Here is a 24,595-nt window from a genome sequence, read left to right on the forward strand (position 1 = left end):
CTGAATAATGAAATCAGCCCAATATCTCAAAATACTATTTACTGGTCGGCAAATTTAGACAACGGAGACCCATTGCTTTAGCTTGTTTGGGACAGATGTTCCATACCACTGTTCTGACCTGGGTGAGATATGAAGCTGGCAGGGGGCTAAAATACCCTGCCCTTTTAGGACTACGGGGAATAGATTACCAAAGAGCACCATCTGATGGGCAAGCCAGGAAAATGCACCCTTGGGGAGCTGAAATAAAGGATTTTTTGGCATCTTTCCTGACCATATCCTCAGAGCCCTTTGGAACTGGTCTGCTCCCTCAGTGTGGGTTCCTGGGCCTGTTTCGGCTGGAAAATACTGATGAACCAATTGTCAAAGAAAAGCCTTAACACAAACCTAACTGTGCCAGTTTGAAAGTATTATGTATCCCAGAAAAACCATGTTTTAATCCTGATCCACTCTTTTAATCTTGATTCAATACTAAAGATTAGAAACTTTCAATTAGATTATCTCCATGGAGATGTGACTCCACTCATTCAAGGTGGGTCTTGATTAGTTTACTGTAATTCTTCAAAAGAGCAAACATTTTGGACATTTGTGTCAGAATCACAGAGCCTACAGAACTTCAGAGGAGGGCTGATACAGATACCAACACTTGGAGAAAAGAGACACAGATGTTTAGAGATGCTCGGAACCTAGTAGATGTCGCCATGAGATGTTAAGCAAGCCAGAACCTGAAGAGAGCCAAGGGAAGTCAAGAGATGAAAGCCAGCCCTGGAGAAGCAAAGTGAGGAGCCCCCATAGGAACAGAGGCTGTAAGCAATGGAGCCCAGAAGCAAGGGACCAGCAGATGCCAGCCACATGACTACCCAAGCTGACAGAGGTGTTCCTAACTCATCAGCCTTCCTTGAATAAAGGTATCTTTCTCTGGATGTCTTAGTTTGGACACTTTCATAGGCTCAGAATTGCAAACTTGTAACTTATAACCCTTTTTAAAAGCCATTCCAGCTCTGGTATACCACATTTTGGCAGCTTGAAAACACTCCAAGCAACAATAAAATCCTACATAAGAGAAAATGACCTTCAGAATAACCTTAACAAGATAATGAGATGCCCAGATATCAGCAAAAAATTACAAGCCTTACTAAGATACAGGAGGATAGGGCCTGATCAAAGGAACAAATTAAAAAGTCACAGGAGATTTGGAATGTGGAACTAATGAAAGATATTCAACAAATCTTCTAAGTCAATTCAAGGAGATGAAGGAGAAAATGGCTAAAGAGATAAAAGACACTAAGAAAACAGTGACTGAATATAAAAAAGAATTTGAAAGCATGCAAAGAAAAATAACAGAACTTACGGTAATGAAAAGTGCAACAGATGAGATTTAAAAAACGAGCTAGAATGTCAATATTGCCAGGTGTTGAAAATGGGATGGTACACAAGGAAAAATACAACTGATGTAAACTAAATTCTACAGTTAATAGTAACATTGTAATACGCTTCCATTGAATGTAACAAAAGCAATACACCAAAGCTAAATCTCAATAAGCAGGGAGGACAGGGGAGGAGTATGGAATTCTTTGTGGAAGACATAGAAATATCCTCACATAGACCGTGGTGATGAAGGTATATGTGATTATACTGGGAACCACTGATTTTTCTACTTAGTATTGGATTGTATGATTTGAATAAAACTGTTTAAAAATAGTTTTTTTTTTAAACACTTGAATAGAGATACAAGTGTTGGAGAAAATGTGGAGAGAGAGATATACCCAGTTACTGTTAGTAAGAAAGGAGAATGGTGCAGCCTCTTTGGAGGACAGTGTGGTGGCTCCACAGGAGGCCAGAGGTGGGACTGCTGTATGATCCTGCAATCCTGTAGGGTTAGGTGTATATTTGGAAGAACTGAGAGCAGGACAGGAATGAACATTTGCACACTGGCGTTAATGGGGGCAGTGCTCGTGATCTGCAATGGATGGAGGTAGCCTAAGGGTACACTGATTTGAGGAATGGAAGGGGGAACTGGGGTGAATACAAACAATGGACCACTGAGTGGCAGCAAGTAGGAATGATATTGAGGCATGCAACTAGGTGAATGAACCATGAAGATAGTATGTTGAGTGAAATAAGCCAGAAACAAAAAGACAAATATTATAACGCCTCACTAACATGAACTAAATATAATGTGCAAACTCTGAGAACTGAACTTGAGAGCACAGGATATCAGGTGAAGGCCTACTGTGAAGGGTCCTAGGTTGCAAGCTCTTGCAGCAGTCACATCTATTTCAGAGCTGTAGCTGTTATTTCTAAATTCCGAGATGCTGAGTTCTTTCTTTCTGTATAACCTGGTTGTTCCCTGGAACTTTGGGTATCTGTGTGATACCTGAGACTCAGAGCTAGAATTCTACAGCTATGAAAGTCAGCATGACCCCATACAGCAACTGTTTAAAAAGTTGAAAAAGTGATCAGACTTCAACCAGAGATATGAATGAAACTGACCTGGATAGGACTAAAGTAGATCTGCCTAAAGAGTAAAGGATGATATTGATTGTATCTTAAAACTTCAATTTCTGTGTGAGACCAAAGGAAGAGATGCTTATATGGTGCAAAAATTTATATTTTCAGTACCACACTATCTAATTTCACTTGTATGGTTAGCTTATCTGGACACTGTAATTACATGGAACCTTGAATAGGGAGTGAGATCTTCTTGGTCTGCACAGGTTGATGTGATGCCCTGATAATATCCCAGAGTTATCTGAGCAGAGGATTTAAAGGTATTTGTAGGGGTACACAGGTGGTTCAGTGGTAGAATACTTGCCTGACATGCAGAACACTGGGTTTGATTCCCAGCCCATGTACTCTTAAAAAAAAAAAAAAAAGTATTTGCTAAATCCCCTGAGGCACTGGGGAAAAAGGTGGAAAATATTACACTTCCCCATCTGGGGAAGACCTGATATTCTTGCAAGCATTTGGGGACTGCCCACGTGATAGGCCAGACCCTCGATCTTGGGGCTTATCCTTATGAAACTTATTCCTGCAAAGAGGCTAAACCTAAGTATGATTATGCCCAAAAGTCACCACCAGAGAACCTCTGTTGTTGCTCAGATGTGACCTCTCTCTCTAAGTCAACTCTGCAGGTGATCTCACTGCCCTCCCCTGCTACATGGGACATGACTCCCAAGGGCATAAATCTCCCTAACGTGGGACATGACCTCAGGGATGAGCCTAGCCCTGGCATCATGGATTGAGAAAGAGTTCTTGACCAAAAGGGGGAAAGAGAAATAAAACATAATAAAGTCTCAGCGGTTGAGAGACTTTAAATAGAGTCAAAAGGTCATTCTGGAGGTTATTCATACATAGTAGATAGACATCTCTTTTCTCTTTTGGGGGTATTGGAGTTAGAAGGAAGTACCTGAAACTGTTAAACTGTAACCCAATAGCCTTGATTCTTGAAGATGACTGAATAACTATAGAGCTTTTAAAGTGTGACCATGTGACTGTGAAAACCTTATGACTGACACTCTCTTTATCCAGTGTATGTACAGTGTCAGGTTCATGTGTCAACTTGGCCAAGTGGTGGTACCTGTTTGCCTGGTTGGGCAAGTGCTGGTCTGTCTGTTGCAATGAGGACATTCATAGAATTAAATCATGATCACGTCAGCTGCATCCACAGCTGATTCCATTTGTTCTTCTAGCTTCAGCTGGCAAGCATCTCTTGTGGAGTTCGTCTAGACCCTCCATTGGAATTGTCGGCCTCACAGCCTGCCCTGCAGATTTTGGACTCTGAGTTCCCACAGTCACGTGAGACACATTTATAAATTTTATATTCGCAAGTGTTCCCTGTTGATTCTGTTTCTCTAGAGAACCCTAGCTAATACAGACAGATAAGAAAAAGACTAGAAATAAATAAATAATAGGGGGGAAAGGGATATGAAATCTTTTGGGTATTCCTTTTTTCTTTTTTTACTTTTAGTCTTATTTTAATTTTTTTGGAGTAATCAAAATGTTTAAAAACCAATTGTGACAATGAATCCACAGCTATATGATGATACAGTGACCCACTGATTGTAGACTTTAGAGGATTATATGGTATGCGAATATTTCAACAAAATTGCATTAAAAAAAAACATGCTAGAGGCATACAATAGCAGATCTGAATACACAGAACAAAGGACCAGCAAACAAGAGGATAGAATATCTGAAATCAAACAGACAAAAGAGCCAAGAGAGAAAAGAATGGAAAAAATTGAGGATATCTCAGTGAACTGAATGACAGCACGAAGTGGACATATGTACCATGGGTGTCGCAAAAGGAGAAATGGGAAAAGAAAGATATTTGAGAAAATTGTGGCTGAAAGCTTCCTACTCTTATGAAAGACACAAATATACTTATCCAAGAAACACAGCCTACTCCAAACAGAGTTAAGTCCAAATAGGCCTAGTCCAAGACATGTAATAGTCTAACTATAACTGCCAGAGACAAAGAGAAAATTCTGAAAGCAGCAAAAGAAAAGCGATCTATCACATCCAAGGATCCAAGGGATGGTTAATAAGACTAAGTGCAGATTTCTTATCAGAAACCATGGGGGCAAGAAGGCAGCAGCATGCTATTTTTAAAATACTAAAAGAGAAAAACTGTCAAACAAAAATTCTTTATCCAGCAAAACTGTCTTTCAAAAATGAGTGACAACAATTCTGCTACCTGGTATATAACCAGACGATCTGAAAGCAGGGCCACAAACAGACATTTGCACCTTGATGTTCACAGCACTATCATTCACAATTGCCAAAGGATGGGAACAATCCAAGTGTCCATCAATACAAGCTGATGAACAAAATGTGGTATATACATATGATGGAATATTAAGCAGCATTCCTCATTTAAGAAGGAATGAGACCCTGAAGCATGTGATAACATGGATGAACCTTGAAGACATAATGCTGAGTGAAATAAGCCAGACACAAAAGGAGAGATACTGCATGATTTCACTAATACGAACTAGACTATGTAAACTCAGTGTCTTAAAATGTAGAATACAGGACATCTAGAGATAGACAGAAGCTGGAGAAGGGGAGCAGTTATCTAATATATACAGAATTGTTAATGAGGTTGAATTAAAACATTTGGAAATGGGTAGAGGTTATGGTAACTTGTTATTAGGATTATAAGCAGCAGTGCCATATTGTAGGTAAATCTGATTGAAAGCGGTTGAAAGTCATGCATGCCACCGATTAATACTACAAGTATAAATAAGTTCCTGCATGAACTACTAAAAATACATAACACCTGTACAAAGAGTTAATAACAGAGTGGTATGTAGGTAAAATTACCTAATGCAAGCTATGGATTTTATTTAACAGTAATACCTCAATATTCTCTCATCAATAGCATAGGTGTAACCACACCAGTATTGGGGGTTAATAAAGATGGGGGGGGCAGGACAGGGTTTTCTTTTTGTGTGTGTCCATCTGTTATTTTTCTCTTTGGAGCAATGAAAATCTAAAATTGGATTCTGATGATGACTGTACAACTAAGTAATGATACTGTGAGAAACCGATTGTATACTTTGGAAGGAATATATGGTATGTGGAATATACCTCAATAAAATCTGCATATTAAAAAAAATGAGGATGAGGTTAAAACATTCACAGATAAACAGAAGCCGAGAGACTTCGTTAAAAAGAGACCCACCCTATAAGACATCTTTGGAAGTCCCAAAGATGAAAGGAAAGGACAGGAGAGAGAAGCTTAGAGGAGAGTATAGAAATGAAGATTATCAGTAAGCGTAACTAGAAAGGAAAAAAGAGAGACAAACACAAATTACAATATAAAAGTCAAAGGATAAAATGGTTGAATTGAGTACTGCCTTTACAATAATAACATTGAATGTTAATGGTTTAAACTCCCCAGTCAAAAGACACAGAATGGCAGAATGGATAAAACAGTATGATCCAATTATACGCTGCCTACAAAATGTGGACCTTAGACCCAAGGATACAAATAGGTTGAAAGTGAAAGGCTGGAAAAAGATATTCCATGCAAGTAATAATAAAAGAGCAATGGCACAGCTATACTAATACTGGACAAAACAGACTTTAAATGTAAAAATGTTACAAGAAAAGAACGTTATATATGAATAAAAGGAACAATCCAACAAGAAATAACAATCACAAATATTCATGCACCTAACCAGGGTGCCCCAAATTACATGAGGCACACACTGGCAAAACTGAAGGGAGTAACAGATGTCTCTACAGTAACAGAGAAAAATACAGAACACTGCACCTCCAAACAGCAGGATATACATTCTTCTCAAGTGCTCATGGAACACTCTCCACGATAGACTACACGTAGGGTCACAAAACAGGTCATAATACTTTTTTTTTTTTTTTTTGCATGGGCAGTCTCCGGGAATAGAACCCAGGTTCTCCAGCAGGGCAGGTAAGAATTCTGCCACTGAGCCACCTTTGCACTGCCCCATAATACATTTTAAAAGACTGAAATTATACAAACCACTTTCTCTGATCATACTGGAATGAAGTTGGAAATCAGTAACAGCAGGAGAACTGGAAAATTTACAGATTTATAGAAGTTAAACAACACACTCTTAAAACAATCAGTGGGTCAAAGAAATTGCAGGAGAAAGTGAGTATCTTCCATCAACTATAACAAAGGTACCAGACCAAGGCTAAACTTCTATACTGCACACTTTTCATACAGGAAAAAAAAAAGCTATAAAATCGGAAGAACAAACATATAAAACTAGAATGACAAAGGTTTAATTTCGGATAGACAAATTAAAGAATATTTAGGGAATATATTTACAAATTTAAGAATGATCTTATAGAGGAAGGTAACCATATATCATCAAAATAACCACAATATTATTTAGTATTTACCAATTGGCTTTTGTCAATTATAATTATTCCCACCTTGTCTTTTCTTACCAATCTCGTTGAAAATTTTGTGATAATAGCCTCTATTACTATTGGGAGTGTTTACTAGTCCTTGGATAGTAAGGCAGAAAAAATGGTTGAGAATCAGTCTGTTAAAATGCAGAATAGATACATAGGTGAATAGGCCTAGCCCCCAAAATATTGTTTATTTATATCCCTTTTTGCTGCAAAAAAAAAAAAGTTTTTAATCACTTTAATACACTGTCAAAGGTAATGCCTTGAATCATTTTACTACCAATGCTAAGAGGGAAAAAAAAAGCATCACTAAACATAATTAAAAATAAAGATGAGTTGTCTATGAAACTATATCTTACTCTCATTTTTTAAACTTGTGCTTGAAACACAGAAAAAAGTAAATAAATATTGTAGGGTTTTCCTAGATATAAGTAGATGAATACTATCACTATTGCCTCATCATTATAAATTACATAAAGGGAACATGCAGAATTTTAAACAAACTCATAGCTTCAAGGAATAGGTGTGAGTATAAAATAAACACAGAAATACTACATTAAAACACTGATTGTAAAAACGCAAACCTCTTTAATTTTTTAACGGTACATTTTAATGACAGAGAACAGCATAACAAGTACTACATGATTTAATTTATATAAGGATCAGCTGAATATCCAATTACTGCTATTCACTGAGTTTTAAACAGGGGAGGTTCTTACTCTACTTTTAAATAAGGAAGGCTTCAACTACTTATATCTTCTCTACAGACATTTCAATAATAACAACAAAGACAAAGAACAGCCAGCTTATAGAAAGATTTCACTTTGGAAGAAGAGCTTGAAGGCAAAGTAAGTGGAAATAGCATGCATTGTTGGACTGTTTGTCTGATATAACAAGACCTACAGATTTAATTGCCAGCACAGAACATACAAATCATTAAAACCTAACTTTTCCAAACTACAAAACTTAAGGTAGAAAAAAATGTAGATGACTGCTTGAGAGTTAACACCAGTTACAGGTAATAAAAGTTTGACCCATAGTATATAGCATTATAAAAACAAAACTTATATGGTTTCCAAATTCTGAATACCAGTACTCCTCTCACAGGTGATGAAAAAGTTTTGGCAATGAATGGTGGTGATGACAGCACAACATTGTAAATGTAACTAATGCCACTGAATGTACACTCAAGATGGCACATTTTATGTTATATATATATGTTACCATGATTAAAAAAAAAAGGGAAGGAAATGAAAAAAAGCTCCCTCTAAATTACTTATTAAAGAGCTGACATAATAAACATTTCTACCAATACACCAAGTAAAAAAGTAAATGAAGGAATTTCTGGATAACATGATATTTAAAAAATGATAATAAAGTGTTCAAAAATAGGAAATAAACATTTTAAAAGGCATTTAAAAAAAATTTTCCAGTACATACAATTAGATCTACAGAAAGCATTAGGTACCTTAAAATGCACACAAATAAATCCCTGAAAGCTTCTTCCTTACTGACAACTAAAATACAAAATGTCTAAGTTCTAAATTACCACAATATTACATTTCAAATATTTTCAAAAACTTAATGGCAGAAGTATCCTCTCAAAGCAAGATCAAACATTTCTTAGGCAGGCAGCATACAACACACTCTAAATTTGAAAGACTTACAAATTATATTATCAAGACTGGGATTCTTAATCGTTTCTTCTATTACAGATGGCCTTAAACATGCACGAACTTCTACGTCTTCATTTGCAGAAAGGCAACTATATATTTTTTAATGTATTTTACAAGGATATTCCTATAGTTTTCAAAAAAATGTTTACACAGCGGAGTCCTCAAATCAGCGTAACAAATTTAAATACACGCTACTCTAAATGTATTTCATGGCATTAAGCTTTGTACGACCGACTTCTTATACGCTTTTATAAAGGTTTACTTTTATAATGAACAAGGCTATTTGGCTATCTAAAGGCTGCGCCCAAAACTATTACTTACAATGCCGGTGGTTATGAATTTCTCCAAACAGGACAAAAAAAAAAAAAGTGCCCAGTGAGGAACAGATATTGTTTTGTTTTCAAATACTATTACAGTCTCCATAATTTAAAATTCTTAAGAAACTACTTTCACTTTATAACTCAGGAATTAGTCACCAGGCCTAAGGTCCATCAGAAGCAATCCCTTTTACTCCATCATATTCAGTTTTGCTCTGGGCCTCACCGGTTTTAAGACTCCTCACTAAAGAGAGACAATTTGGTATTACCCAGGGTCACAAAAATCGTCTCCAGCTCCTCCGCCCTCTTTTTTCTCCTAGCTTCTGTTCATCGAGAGAGCGCAGAACTAACTAAATCTCTCACTCATCCCTAGGACATCGATTAAATGCTATAGAAGCTCTTCTGTCCACCCAGGGAGAGCGAAAATGGGGGGAAAATGTCAGAATCAATCTGCACCCACACCTCAGCCCCGCCCCACCGAGGAACCGTGGGGGGTTGGGGGGTGGCGGGAGTGTGAGGGTGGCAGAAAGGACAGAAAAGGCCTGAGAATGTCTGGCCTTTCAGCTCTAGATTCTCCGTATCATACATTCATCGGGTTTCACCGCAGTCAGGGACCCTGATTCTATTTCCAGTTGCGCCTTCCTACACTCTTCACCATCACCACATACAAACCGTCCCCGACTGCTAGGTCGTGGGTGGGGAGACCACAATCAACCCTCTTCTTCCCAAGCCAAAGACCAAGAGGGGGTGAGGTCTCCCCAAGCCTTCGGCTAATTCGGCGTGTGGCCCAGAGACCTGAGTTGACGCTAAAGAAGGGGAAGATAAATCGGAGGGAGGGGTATAGAAAAGGAGCCGTTATTCCTTTTTCCTCTTCGTTAGGAAAGCGCGCGAGCGGGGAGGAACCGGAACAACAAAAGCCAGTTACCTAATGACCCAGCCCGTCGGTCAGGCTCCTGAAGCCGAAGCCGAGCAAGCCGCTGAGGTGGCAGTACAATCGCCCCCAGGGCTAGGGACCGAGGCAAGGCGCCGGAGGTGATGGCAAGCGGGGGGGTGGGGACTATGGTGAGCAACGTCGCCATGTTAGCGCTTTCTTTCTCCGTACACCCAGTCTTCAGTGCTGCGGCCTTCTCCCCAACACTACTCACCTTTCCAGATCACTAGCTTATGCGCCTTTCAGTCGCCCAAGAGCCGCAAGCAGAGTCGTGTTTACAAACTACCCCAGGAGGAAAGGACTGAACCACACTTTAAAGGCCACGGGCTCCCACAGGCTTCCGTCCTATCTCGCGAGATCGGATTGACAACCCTTCTCCCCGCCCCACTCCCGGCATGCCTCCCTTTCTTCTCGCGCCCCTCCCCACTACGCACACGCCCCTTCTTGTCTTCCTTTCAGCTACCGCGTCTCCGAGTCAGGTGATTCCGCCGGGCTTGAGGAAGGGGGCGGGGATTCAGGGGGCGGGGATGGAGGGGTGAGGGTAGGGGAAACAAGGAACACTCGGGCTCTGACGATTGGACAAAGACTCTGAAGGGCGGGAAGCAATTCTGGAAGGGCGAGACCCGAGAGCCAAAGCAGCGATTTCCCTATACGCCGGGACCTGCCGAAAGCTGTGATTGGCAGTCTGCTGGAGGTTGGCGCGGATGCTGGGGAGCGCGAGCAGGTGGCGGTTGAAGAGGTTTGGCAGTTTGCGCAGAGCAAAAGTGAGCTCTGGAAAGACTGCCAGTGGCGGGAGAGAAAGCAGGGTGAGCCCTCGATCCCACGCCGGGAAACCCGGTTGTTTCGTTGCTGTCACTTCCCGGTTCACGCTGGGGAGGCGTGCCCCTAAACCGGTCCTCCCACTACCCTGAAGTCTGAGTCGGGGAGCTTAGGTTAAAGTGAGGCTGAGAGAAGCGGAGTTTGCTGGTAATTACCCTTCAAACCCTTTACACGTCTAAAGAGGAAAAACGAGACAATTGTGTAAGAAAAGGTTTTATTCTGAATGTTTGTTCGATTTTACTGGTTGTAAGTGGATTCTCGTGGCTTCTGTCTCCCAGTGCCTAGTACAGTGTATGATATCAGCATATAATTATGTTCGAGATAACTTTGCAAAAGGAAATACAATTTCCGCTTGTCACCATAGTTTAAAGTCATTCAGTGACTTGTTTCTTAGAGGGAAATCATCCGTGTTATGTTGTGCTCTATCAATTTTCCTTTACTTAATAGTTATAGATTTAAAATATATCAATTTTAAGAGAGATAATTTCAACTCTTTAAAACTCCAACAACTCTGTGTTACTGTTTTAGAAAGGGACTAAGGAGACCAGTGACATAGAAATGGCACTTTCCACAATTCTATCCTACCGCTTAATAAGTCTTTGCGATTCTAATAGCCAAAGTAATTTCTGTCAAGCTCTGAAAAAAGGCAAGAGGAGAAAAATAGAGCACATTAGATTAATTTAACATGAGGGGGAAAAAAAGTGGCCACTTTGCTCTGTGTAGTTGACATAGATACACTCCAAAAAATACTGAAGTACAGTGTTGAAAATATTTCTTCTTCTTGTTCTGTGAATCTCCATACAACTTAAAAATGTTAGTGTTAATTGTAGGGATATCGATTGTTCATTAAATTAGAGACATTGATACAAGTTGAAAACAAACAAGAAATTGCATTGACTATTTTTTTTTTAAAGCACAAGTGCCTTGGGTTATGGTTTTCCATTTATTAAATGCTGATTTCTGGTCTATGCCAAAATTATGAATAAAATTTATGTATTAACATAAAATGCACTGTCCAACAATAGCTATCCACCACAATGAAACTGAAATTTGTTGGAAGATTTTGAAGATAGTATCTGAGAATTAATGAACCTGTAGTTCAGTAATGCTATGTGGCATAAAAGTGAAATTGAAATAGCAGGGGACCTTTTAATACGTTTCTGGCCAGAATACATGTATGTAAGCCAACACAATCCTATTTTAATAATTTCCATTACTCAAGAGACCTGAAAGTTACCAAATTATTAACACTCTACTTCTCAAAATAAAACGGAAGTACCATTCATATATAATATCAGCAACATCATAGTAATGTTAATACGGTGTAGTGTATCACTAATTATATCAACAAAATCTCAGCAGCTCAAATTACTAATGATTAACATGAAGATGGATAAAATGTGTGATTTACAGATCACAAATCTTTAGGTCTAGAATGCATTCATCAAAATGATGCTTCTCCATCTTTCAGAACTTCTCATATGGGAAAAAGAATTGTAAATGTTAACGGCATTTCCAAAGAAGTTTGTGTCTCACAGTGTAGATTTTTTAAACAATTATTTTCCATTTGCATACATTAAAAATTTGAAATTCTCTCTGATTTTGATTATCAATTGGCAGTAGCTTTGGTTTTAAATTTCTCCAACTCTTCCCTAATTCCATAACTTTTCTGTTAGTGGAGAAAACATTCAGTGTATCCATAATGGATATAGTTATCATTTGTAGTCCTGATCTTAACTTGTTGAACTCATTAATTATCCACATCCTCATAAAATGCTTTACTCTTCAGTTTTCTTTCTCACTTCTTCATTCCACAATATCCCCTACAGCCCTAAACATTTCTGCAATCTTTTCTTTACAAATGTGGGAAACTTCTGGACCTCTTCTTTGCCTGTCTTATTGTTCCATAAATGCAACTTATTCCTAGGAGAATGAGTGAGGCTCGGGTGAATCTTCTTTAAGAACTCAGTATGACTTCAGAATAAAAATGGTATCCCTTAGATACGAAAAGGGGCTATTTTAAGAAAGCTCACTTCTATAGTAGAAGGGCCTATTAATAAATATTACAAGAACCAATGCTGACATAAATACTGTGTAAACTTAAAAGCCAGGGATTGGGATTTCCACCTTGTTTGGAAATGTTATGGGTCTGTTAATTCTGTTATTCATACAAATTCTGCTAAAATACTGCCCAAATATATATATATATATAAATAAAATAAAAAGAGAAGATTAGAATTTATAAAACATAATTTGTTTATAACTAAACAAAAAATAGAATGCTTTAGGGCATCCCTTGTGTCTGCCTTGCACAACTGGTCACGGGCCCAAAGAAAGGTCCTCTATGTTTTCACATATATTCTCAAGGTGCATCCCGTAGAGTGGTTTAGCTGTTATTTATCAGTGGGATCAGGTGTGTGTGTGTGTGTGTGAAAAGGGTAGGGGAAGCAGTAGGGTGATTTTCATCCACCCATCTGATTTCTGAGACATGAGATGAGGACAGCATGGCCCTAGACATTTTGATTCTTTTTAGTAGCATCTATCTCGTGGCAGATCTTCTTTCCTTCTCTGACAGCCCAGGGTTTTCCTACTCATTGCTGAAATGCTCTATGCTACACTTAACAATTAGTGTCCGTCCTCACTATGGAACTTTCCATTCAAAATATTTCAAGCAAAAGGAGACCCATTATCCACTGTACACCCTACCCTAATTCTTGGTTCCTCTAAAAAAAATTATGATTTTAATGGAGCATGCAGTGTAGGGAAAAACTAGAGGGTTGTGTTTATCTTCAAATAGTACCAATTAGCCCATGCCAACTTCAGTGAGACTAGTCTAAAGAGACATAAATTCCAAGGGCCGCAAACCCTTTTTTTCATTCTTCATCCCAATCACTAGAAAGAAGGACTTTCATCATTATTTCTGCTCTTCACACACTATTAAATACCATGAAGTAGATAAGACCACTTCTAATATAGAGATTTTTTCCCCTGGCCCTCCAGTATCTTACCTTTCATGGCTTTCCATAACTATCCTATCTGTCAACCTGAGATCCACATGACACCAAGGTCATTGTTTTAGTTTCCTTGGCTGCTCAAGTAAATACCATGAAATGGGTCAGGTGAAAGAATGGGAATTTATTTGTGTAAGGCTGGGAAGAAGTCCAAACCAAGGTATCATCAAAGTGATGCTTTCTTCCCAAAAAATGGTCTGCTCTAGAGCTAGCTGCTGGAAATTCCTGGTCCCTAGCTTTATCAACAAGTAAGGCACATGGCAGTATCTTTTGGTCTCTTCCTTCTCTTCTGGGATCCATTGATGTTCAGCTTCTTGAGTCCTGTTGCTTTCTCTCTGTCTGAATTTCATTCCACTTAAAGGACTCCAGTAATAGGATTAAGACCTATCCTGATTCAGTGGGCCACACCTTAACTCAGTACCTCATGAAAAGGTCCTACTTACAATGGGTTCACACCCACAGGAATGGATTAAATTTAAGAACATGTTTTTTCTTGGGATCCATACAGCTTTAAACTAACACAGCCATGGATTCCCTACACTAGAAATCAAGGGAGATCTAGCTATATGGACCCTTCTAGGTTCTTAGACTTTACTCTTTACAATTATCTTAGACCTTAGATGCAGCCTCTTAAGTCAACTGTCAACTGAATGCCCTCTTTTTTCTCTGTGGTTCATTATTTATAAAGCATCAGTATCTTTAAGCATGAACATGCCACACATTGTTCCAGGCCCCAAGGCTACAAGACAGTCACTTAAGGAGACTCTCATGGGAAGACACACAATACATATATTTAAAAAGATAATTTAAGTAGGTAAATGCTATGGAGAAAATAGAGGGGGCTAATGGAGGAGAGAGAGAGAGAGGAGAAAGAGGGCCCTTTTGCTAAAATGGTCAGGAAAGGACATTTCTGATGAGGTGAAATTTGATCTGAGACTATGAATGTTGAAATTGAGAAAAAGATACCACATATACCATCATTAAAGATACAGATGAAAGAAGGGTCACAGTTTAAATTTGGTTTTCATACCTAGTTGGAAAAATATTGGATGCACATGTTTTTTCCTAGGATTCATTTTGCAAAAGGAATTTGTTTTTTGTGAGGGATAATCAAGTGTAGGGAAACTGGAATATTTCCTTAAATTTCCTTGCTACTAAAAACTAGGTCCTACCTTGAGAAAGAATCAAGTACTTAATAAAGTACTTTGAGTAAGTTCAGCTTGAGATAAAGAATGGAGTAATAAGCTTCCTTCAAGGTCCAGCAAAAGATAGCTTGTTGCATACAGTAGCTATGCAATAATATGTAGTAATATAAGCTTGCTCCTTTTATACAACTCTATATGACTTGACAGCCACAGCCATTTTAGATACCTCTAAATGATAGGGAGCTGTCCTTTAGATACAAGTCTTAAAAGAATAATGTTGAGCTGTCCAGAGGTTGAGAATCTCAGTTGAGATTCTAGGCTGCTATTTGAGGAAGCGAACTCTGGAACTCTACTATAAGAGGAGCAGATCCTGAAATCTCCATGGCTAAGAAATGCTTAATAAAAGCTGTTGTTGAAGAGCAGCCACTGCCAACCGCTATGAGTCCTCTCAGGAGTATCTGCCAAGATCAGTTGTAGGATGCTGGCTCATGCTAATAAGAGCAGCAATCAAAAGCCCATAGATTTACAAGTCCCTATTGGTCTGATCTGTTCCTCTCTTCAATATTCAAGCTCTCTTGAGGAAGATCTAATTTACTAACCATCACAGAGGAGGTGGATTATTTATGTCATTCAGGAAAAAAATAGTATAGATTCTTACCAGGAACCTAGATCAGTTTTTAGACATTAAAAATTAGGGAGCTAGAGTTACCCTCAATTTCCAAAGCTGATATTTCTATAATGTTGTAAGTGAAAATTTGTATATCAGAGCCTGGTTTCTCACAAACCAATTAGGCCAGTGGTTCTCAAACTTTTTTTATTTAGGCGTTCTGAACCCCAATATTGATATATCAATATTTACCATATTAGAAATTAAAACTGAGAAAGTAAAAAATATATATATTTATTTAAAAAATGTCAACAAACCTATTAAATATTACGTAAATAACATTCTAAAAAAAGAACTATTTTCCAAAACAATAGAAGAGTGGTATTGTTTTCATTTTTGTAAATTCCTGTGTCATGCTTAATTGAAGACAGTTCCATTCTGTATCTGCTTCTGCATTTGATCTGTTGTGATGTGAAGTTGGTAAAGAAAACCAACCCCACGCAGGTGACAAAGGGAAGTCATCATGGATCACATGAAAGGGGCTTGGGATTCCCAGGAGTCCTTAGACCACACTTTGAGTACTACTGGATCAGCAGTACATTCCCGTGGGAGGAAAAAAAATCTCCCAATGAATGAATTAACAGCGTTTTGAGCAATAAAGAGTCTGAGTCATGGCCTGCTAGGAATTGTAGTCTCTTATTACAGAGCTTTTCCAACTTGAATATGCATAGAAATCATCAGGGTTCCTTGTTAAAATGCAGATTCTGATTAAGTAGATCTGGGGTGTGGCACCAGAACCTACATTTCTAACAAGTTCTCAGATTTATGCCAATGCTGTTAGCCCATGGACCTCTCTTTGAGTAACAACACTTAAATATATTATGCCAGATACATTACCAGGAAGCATACAGGAGCATGCACAAGCAAAGTTGCATATGTGTGCTTGTGTATAGGGTTGGAAGGGTAGTATAAGGATGAGTGGAGGAATGAGAGGAATATAAATAAACTCATGCTATGTACTTTCTAAAAATCTATAAAAACAATACAATTAAAAAAATAAATCCTATACTATGACAAGTTTTGGCTACTTTTATTAACTGGCTATACATCACAGTAAGCTAGGGCATAATGTTGTTGTTGACAGAATTCAACTGCCATGTTTGCTGAGAAGAGGATGGTATTAGATCTGAAAAATATATATATATAGCAATTTTTGCCCCTAACAATGTAAGGTATTGGGCATGTAATTGATGGGCCACATATTTGGGTCTTAAATCCATAATACTATCAGAAGCACAGCATTATTCACTGTCATGGTTAGGGACAGGTGTCAACTTGGCCAAGTTGTGGTACCTGTTCATCTGATTGGGCAAGCGCTGGGCTGTCTGTTGCAATGAGGACATTTCATAGGATTAGGTCATGATCACGTCAGCTGCATCCACAGCTGATTCCATTTGTAATCAGCCAAAGGGGAGTGTCTTCTGCAATTAGTGATGCTAAATCCAATCATGGGAAGCCTTTTAAGGAGGACTCAGAGCAGACAGGTTCCATTCCTGCTTTGGCTGGTGAGCCTCTCCTGTGGAGTTCATCCAGGCCATCCATCGGAGTCATTGGCTTCGCAGCCTGCCCTGTGGATTTTGGACTCTGCGTTCCTATGGTCACGTGAGACACTTTTATAAATTTTATATTTGCAAGTGTTCCCTGTTGATTCTGTTTCTCTAGAGAACCCTAACTAATACATCTTGGTACCAGGAGTGGCTCTTAAGAAACAGAATCTTAAAAATGGGTTTTTATGAATGGTTTTCTACTCTGACTGGACTCAGAGACACTAAGGACTCTGATTCCCGTAATCAGAATGACACTCCCAATCCATGGACTGAGTTGGCAAAGGAGATAGTCAAAATATCATCATTCGATTCTCCTAATGCTTCGCTTGTATGAAGCCAGACTCTGGGGGATAATGTTTTTGACACCTTTACAGAGTTTTGTAGAAATAAGAGTTATAGAGATGTTGGTTGGTTGTTGTTAGATACACTGTCTACATTAAGGGGTGAAAGGGATGGGCTTAAGGCTTCAAATGAGAAGCTTAAGTGCCGTCTGAAAGATGTAGACGTTTCTATGAGTATCCTGAAGGGAAATCTTATTTCCTGTAGCCGTAGACTTGAGATCTCTGAAAATCAGACTCAGAATCTTATTGTTATAGTAGCAACTTTACAAGGTAAACTGAAATCTCAGTCTTGCATGGTGTCTGCCGTTAAAGTGAGGGCATTGATTGGAAAGGAGTGGGACCCTGAAAAATGGGATGGTGACATATGGATTGATAATGATGTTGGGGATGAGGTTGAAACCCTAGGCCATGCTGAGCCTTCTCTAGATAACCCTGTAATAGTCTGCCCTGAGGACATAGCCACCCCACCTCCAGCCTGCCTTGAGGAATTGGCCACCCAACCTCCTCCTGAAGGGATTAGCCCTGGAGTTATTAATCCTGATTCACCAGATGAAACTGCAAGTGAAGGGCCTGGAGCAAATGGCTTGGAAGATATTTCTAATTCTTTTCATGACCCACCCCCACCACCCCTCATTTCTTCTAGACCTATAACTAGACTAAAGTCCCAACAGGCCCCTAAAGGTGAGGTACAAAGTATCACACATGAGGAGATACGTTATACTCCAAAAGAACTGGGTGAGTTTTCCAATTTATATAGACAGAAATCAGGGGGAATATGTGTGGCAATGGATTTTAAGAGTGTGGGATAATGGTGGGAGGAATATAAGGCTGGATCAGGCTGAATTTATTGATATGGGCCCACTAAGCAGAGATTCTGCATTCAATGTTATAGCTAGAGCAGTTAGAAAAGGTGTTAACAGCTTGTTTGGGTGGTTGATTGAAACATGGATCAAAAGGTGGCCAACATTACCTGAGGTTGAAATGCCAGAACTGCCCTGGTATAATGTAGATGAGGGATCCAGAGGCTTAGAGAGATTGGAATGTTAGAGTGGATTTATCATGCAAAGCCTGCTCCTACACCCCAGGAATGTCCAGAGGATGCACCTTTTACCAGAACAGTGAGAAATAAGTTTGTGAGACTAGCACCATCATCCCTCAAGAGCTCTGTGGTTGCACTTCTCTGTAGGTCAGATATTACTGTAAGAACCGCTGTCACTGAGCTGGAATCCTTAAACACAATGGGGATGACAGGATCCCGAGTTGGCAGAAGCCAGGTGGCAGCACTTAATTACCAAAGACAGGGTAGACGTGGCTATTATAATAGACAACAAACTCAAAGGAGGCATCAAAATTATATGACATGCAGAGATTTGTGGCATTGGCTAGTCAATCATGGGGTGCCTAGAAATACAATAGAAGGGCAGTCTACTAAATTCTTGTTGGAGCTGTATAAACAAAAGAGTTCTAGGTCAAGGGAACAGAAGTCTAACCTGAATTACAAAAACACAGAGTCACGGCCCCTTAATCAATTTCCAAACTTGAAACAGTTTACAGACCCTGAGCCCCTTGAATGAAGGGGAGGCCAGGTCCCTATGGGGGAGAAACCTGTTACACTGCCACAAATTTATACTGTTAATCTTCCTCTAAGTCTTCCCCAAGGAGACCGACGGCCTTTTACCAGGGTAACTGTGCATTGGGGAAAAGGAAATGATCAAATATTTCAGGGATTATTAGACACTGGTTCAGAAGTGACATTAATTCCAGGGGACCCAAAACGTCACTCTGGACCACCAGTCAGAGTGGGGGCTTATGGAGGCCAGGTGATCAATGGAGTTTTAGCTCAGGTCCGTCTCACAGTGGGTCCAGTGGGCCCCCGGACGCATCCTGTAGTTATTTCCCCAGTTCCGGAATGTATAATTGGCATAGACATACTGAGCAACTGGCAGAATCCCCAAGTTGGTTCTCTAACTCATGCAGTGAGGGCTATTATGGTGGGAAAGGCCAAGTGGAAGCTACTAGAACTGCCCCTACCAAGCAAAATAGTAAATCAGAAGCAATACCGTATTCCTGGAGGGATTGCAGAGATTACTGCCACTCTTAAGGACTTGAAAGATGCAGGGGTGATGATTTCCACCACATCCCCGTTCAACTCTCCTATTTGGCCTGTGCAGAAAACAGATGGGTCTATAGTTGATAGGCTCAACATATAGAGAATTCAACAACTCAGTTACAATTTCATAAGTAGAAACAACATAATATTTTAAAAGGCTTTATGGAGGACAGAACCGCAGCAATACAAAGCTTACCTCTTGCAAAGATTTAACACCCAAACTAAACTATATTGGCTTATAATGACTGAATAGACCTTAAAACTTACAGCAGTAGTGTGATTATGATTTATTTAGTTCTCAAGTCTTATTTCCCATCTACAATGCTTCATTAAACTTAACTTCAGTAATTCTATCTATGCAATTTGAGCCACTTAGCAACTTGACCACAAATTTGATTATTCCTTGGACAATCTACCTTACCACCAAGATCTTGAACTCTAAAATTCTTTACGTTTCTAGCTCTTGACTCTTAGTGAAATATCTCTTCAACCTTATTCCTACCTCTAGGCCCTTGACCCTCCCCTTTTATTTCAGTTTATGACTCTTATTATGACTTCGTTTGTTCTTTACCTGGTTTGTAGCTTATAGGATCAAACTGTTGAACATTGTGCTTGCTTGCTGTCTGTTTCCAGTGCTCTTGACCTTTCATCATCTATTCTTGCCAGCCCCCACCCAGCCCTGATAACACATACCGTTCTTACATCACCTCAGATTTACAAGTTTCCCAACATTTCTAGAGAGCCCGCAAATTAGTTAATGAAATCCACTGCAAATTCATGTTATCTCGCTACCTGAGTCCTTACTTCTGTACTCTTTATTCACATCTCCTCCATACTTTCCTCCTCTTCAAGCTCATAAATCTGTCTGTAAAATGATACCTCAATCTGGTATTTAAAATTCTGTAACAAGCTGAATTAGAATGGGCAGTCATTAGGGCTTTAGAATTTGTCCTTGCCCTTCACAGGGAAGGATTGAATCATATTTTTGACCAAAGAAGACTATGAAACTCCAAATAATGCAGAGCTGGTGGCAACGACCCCATGATCTGTACAAGGAGCATGGATTGGCATTGTCAAGTAGAGACATTATCTAGAACTGCCCAAGCCTTGGGGAAATGGCCACTGGCCCTTGTGGAGAACAGTTGAAATTGGCTTTTACTTGCTTCCACTACAGCAAGGAAGATGTCAAGGGGTCGGACTGTATAGACCAATTTCAAGCCATGCAGGAATGCATGCAAAAACACCTGGACCTCTGTCCCCAGGAGGATGAGAAGGAAGAGAAGCCGGGAGAAAGTTTAGAGAAAACAAATTCCACTGGGACCACTGCAACCAAAGAAGAGGAGGGGTCAAGCTAATGAAGGCCACAAGGCACTGGGCTCTGATCCTTTCATTTCAGATCGATAAGGACCTCTTGCAAAATGGCTTTCAGTTACTCGCCAAGAAAGTATTTTTCCTTCTGTTGTTCCATGCAGTGTCATGTACAAAGTAACTTATTTTGATGATCAAGCTTTTGACCTCTTGATGTAATTTGAGAAAGATGGGGGTTTTATGCATGTTAACTATCAGGAAATGTAGCTGCCACTTTTTAATTCTCTTTCCTTAGATTGCTTTGAATTTTGCCATTCTGAAATAAGGTGCTAAATATTCTCAGCCAACCAAAAACCATTATACAGGAGTGTTTCTGGTACATGAGTTGATTTATTCTGACCCGTTATATCCCTTTTAGTACATTTCATATCCCTGTGGGAAAAGAAACAAAAACACCTTCCTTTAAAAATGCCAGAGTGGGGACATTCCTAATAGAAGAGCCCAGATTATAAGATATTTATTTCTCAAAAACATCTTGATGGTGGCACATTCACATAATTGTGAATATAATTAACAGCACTGAAATTATTTGAATGTAGTTAAAAGTGGAAAATTTAGGTTGTATGTATGTTACTAGAATAAAAATTTAAAACAACCCATAGGTCTGTACAACTTAGTGAACCCTAATGTAAACCGTGGACTATAGTTAATAGTACAATTATAAAAATGTTCTTTCACCAATTGGAAGAAATGTACCACACTAATACAAGGTGTTAATAATATAATAATAGGATGTTAGACGGGAACTCTATTTCATGCATAATTTTTCTATAAACCTACAATTTGTCTAAGAAAGAAAATGGCAATGAAAAAAATGTTACCTTTTGTATATGAGACAGTACTGAGGTTATTATATACCTCATCCCTGCTACACTTTGTTTTCCATATTTGCATTGAACTTCAGATTTTCTACATTTGGGAAGTAGAGAATTTTGACCTTCTGAATCACAATCTTTTTCTAAGTGAAGGGAAACTCTGGATATCTGTTCCTTATTATTTTGAAAGTCCGGTTTGGGGCCTATGTTAACAGGTTCTGTTTCAGCTAGTTCAGATGCAATGCTCTTGGGAGGTAGGGACCTATTGTTACCAAAGTTATGGCCAAGAGAGAAAATGGTGTGAATTAAATGCTCAGTTAAAGGAAAGAAAAGATTTCTACCTGAAAAAAAAAATCTGTAACAAAACAAAATTCATTTCCCCAAATCAGTTTATTCCATTATCCCTAACAAACTCACACTCAAATTCAAAGCAGGGGCTTTGGAATCAAGGAAGATCTGAATTTGGATCCTGACTTGTTGTGGGCGTTAGGTTCAGGTGTCAACTTGGCCAGGTGAAGGTGCCTAGTTCAGTTGCTGTGGCCATGAGCCAATGGTACGTGAATCTCATCTGTTGCTGATTACATCTGCAGTTGGCTAGGAGACGTGCCTGTGGCAGTGAATGATATTTAATTGGCTGGTGCTTAAATGAGAGAGCTCAGCGTAGCACAGCCCAAGTAGCTCAGCATACCTCATCTCAGCACTCGCAGCTCAGCCCAGGCCTTTGAAGATGCAGAAAGAAATCACCCCGGAGAAAGTTGTTGGAACCCAGAGGCCTGGAGAGAAGGCCAGCAGAGATCACCCTGTGCCTTCCCGCATAAGAAAGAACCTCAGTTGAAAGTTAGCTGCCTTTCCTCTGAAGAACTCATGAAATAAATCCCCTTTTATTAAAAGCCAATCTGTCTCTGGTGTGTTGTATTCTGGCAGCTAGCAAACTAGAACACTTGTTTAGTGGCTATTTGATTTAGGGAATTAACTCCTCTAAGCCTATTTTTCTTTGCATTTTGGAAACTAATCTCAGTTTTGAACATTTGTCAGGAGGGCTAAATGGCATACACATGTTCACACACACACACACACACACATGTATATGTATATATAAAGCCTCTAGCACAAGGAATAACACTTATGTGATACCCACACTTTCTCCTTTACAATTAGTTCAAAATCTAGACTTTTTTTTATTAATTAAAAAAAGAATTAACAAAACAATTAGAAATCATTCCATTCTACATGTACAATCAGTAATTCTTAATAACATCACATAGTTGCATATTCATCATTTCTTAGTACATTTGCATCGATTTAGAAAAAGAAATAAAAAAATAAAAAGACAACAGAATAAGAATTAAAACATTAATAGAAAGAAAAAAAAAACCTATACCTCACATGCAGCTTCATTCAGTGCAAAATCTAGACATTTAAATCCCACTGATACTACATCTGCACTTTTGAAAAACACTCATTGCCATGATTCTAGATCAGGCCCTTGTGATCTCACAGCAAAGCTATTATAGTAAACCTGGCTTACTTTTGCTGGCTCCAGTACATCCCACTACTGGTTTCATTAACTTTTCTAAAACACAACTCTAAACTTTCAGTGGCTGCCTGTGGTCATTTGAATAAAACCCACAATCTTAACATCTACCAGTCCATATTATTTGGCCTTAGTCTACCTTTGCAGACTTACCTCACACTATTTCTCTTCCACACCCAGAAAGCTCCTTGTTTCTCACAAACCGTTGCTTTGCTTCATTAGCAAAGATACCCTCTTCTTCTAGCCTGTTCTCATTCCATCAGTTCTTCCAGGGTTTTCTTAAATTGTAGACAGTTAGTACACTTCATGAGATTCCTTTACCAGAAAAATAATTTCTATCTTCTTTGAACATCTTAGTACTTAACTGCTATGCTGGTTTGAATCTGCGGTGGACCCCAGAAAAGCCATGTCCTTTAACCCTCATTCAGTATTGCTGGGTGCATTTTGTTTGTTTCCATGGAGATCTGACCCACCCAATTGTGGGTGCTAATTTTTGATTAGATGATTTCCGTGGAGGTGTGTCTCCACCCATTGAAGGTGGAGTTGCTTACTGCAATCTTTTAAAAGAGGAAACATTTTGGAGAGTGTCCTTTTTGTAGAGCCACGAAAAGCCAGCAGATACCGCCATGTTTGCCATGTACCCTTCCATCTGAGAAACAAGGAATGTCGTCAGCTTTCTTGAACCAGTTTCTTTTCCTAGATGCCTTAAATTGGACATTTGTATAGACTTGTTTTAATTGGGACATTTTCTCAGCCTTAGAATTGTAAACTTGTGGCTTATTAAATTCCTCTTTTTAAAAGCCATTCCGTTTCTGGTATATTGCATTCTGGCAGCTAGCAAACTAGAATAACAGCTACTGGAATTCACCATTCTACTTTGAATTTTAATTGTTTATATACATGTCTAGTGATCACTGGCTAGCTGACAAGATTCTTTTCTCAATCTGTAATTTGAATTAATCCCAAAGGCATTAAAAAAAAATTACATTTCTGCAGTAAGGAAAGGTAACAACATATTGCCAAATAGAAAGTATTCCTGAAAGTCTGAAACCCATCATTGCTTTTAGGATCAACATTCTGAATAAATAAGAAGTTGGAATTGGCATTCTACCACTCTAGGATGGTCTTACTTATTTTATTAACAGGCCAAACTGATCAACATGGAAAATTCTTCATTTGGCATTTGATGTGAAAATAACATCTTTATTGACCTTTATTCAGCAACTAAAATTTTATTTACATTAATATGTTTGCAAAGCTCATAAACCGAGATGGTACTTCCTATAAAAATGATGCATAAGATGGCGGCTTAGTAAGACGCGCGGATCTTAGTTTCTTCTCCAGGACACCTACTAGGGGAGTAGAAATGATACAGAAAGCGCCCAAAGCCACAACAGAGATAAAAAAG

At 38.9% G+C, this 24,595-nt stretch overlaps 1 protein-coding gene and 1 pseudogene across 3 annotated transcripts in view; one reads left to right on the forward strand and one right to left on the reverse strand.

The window, feature by feature from the left end:
• ATF2 (activating transcription factor 2) overlaps positions 1–10,222 on the reverse strand; it is a 120,848-nt gene extending 110,626 nt beyond the window's left edge. For 2 of the 3 annotated variants that reach the window (XM_077154208.1, XM_077154204.1), the window contains exon 1: positions 10,045–10,222. The gene's annotated coding sequence lies outside the window, so the exon portion shown is untranslated. The other variant, XM_077154205.1, reaches the window with a different exon arrangement.
• Positions 10,223–10,225: 3 nt separating this feature from the next.
• Positions 10,226–22,783, forward strand: LOC143675792 (mitochondrial intermembrane space import and assembly protein 40-like; annotated as a pseudogene).
• The last annotated feature ends 1,812 nt before the right edge of the window (positions 22,784–24,595 follow it).

This window comes from Tamandua tetradactyla, chromosome 3, assembly GCF_023851605.1.
Source record: "Tamandua tetradactyla isolate mTamTet1 chromosome 3, mTamTet1.pri, whole genome shotgun sequence".
NCBI classification, from domain to species: Eukaryota; Metazoa; Chordata; class Mammalia; order Pilosa; family Myrmecophagidae; genus Tamandua; species Tamandua tetradactyla.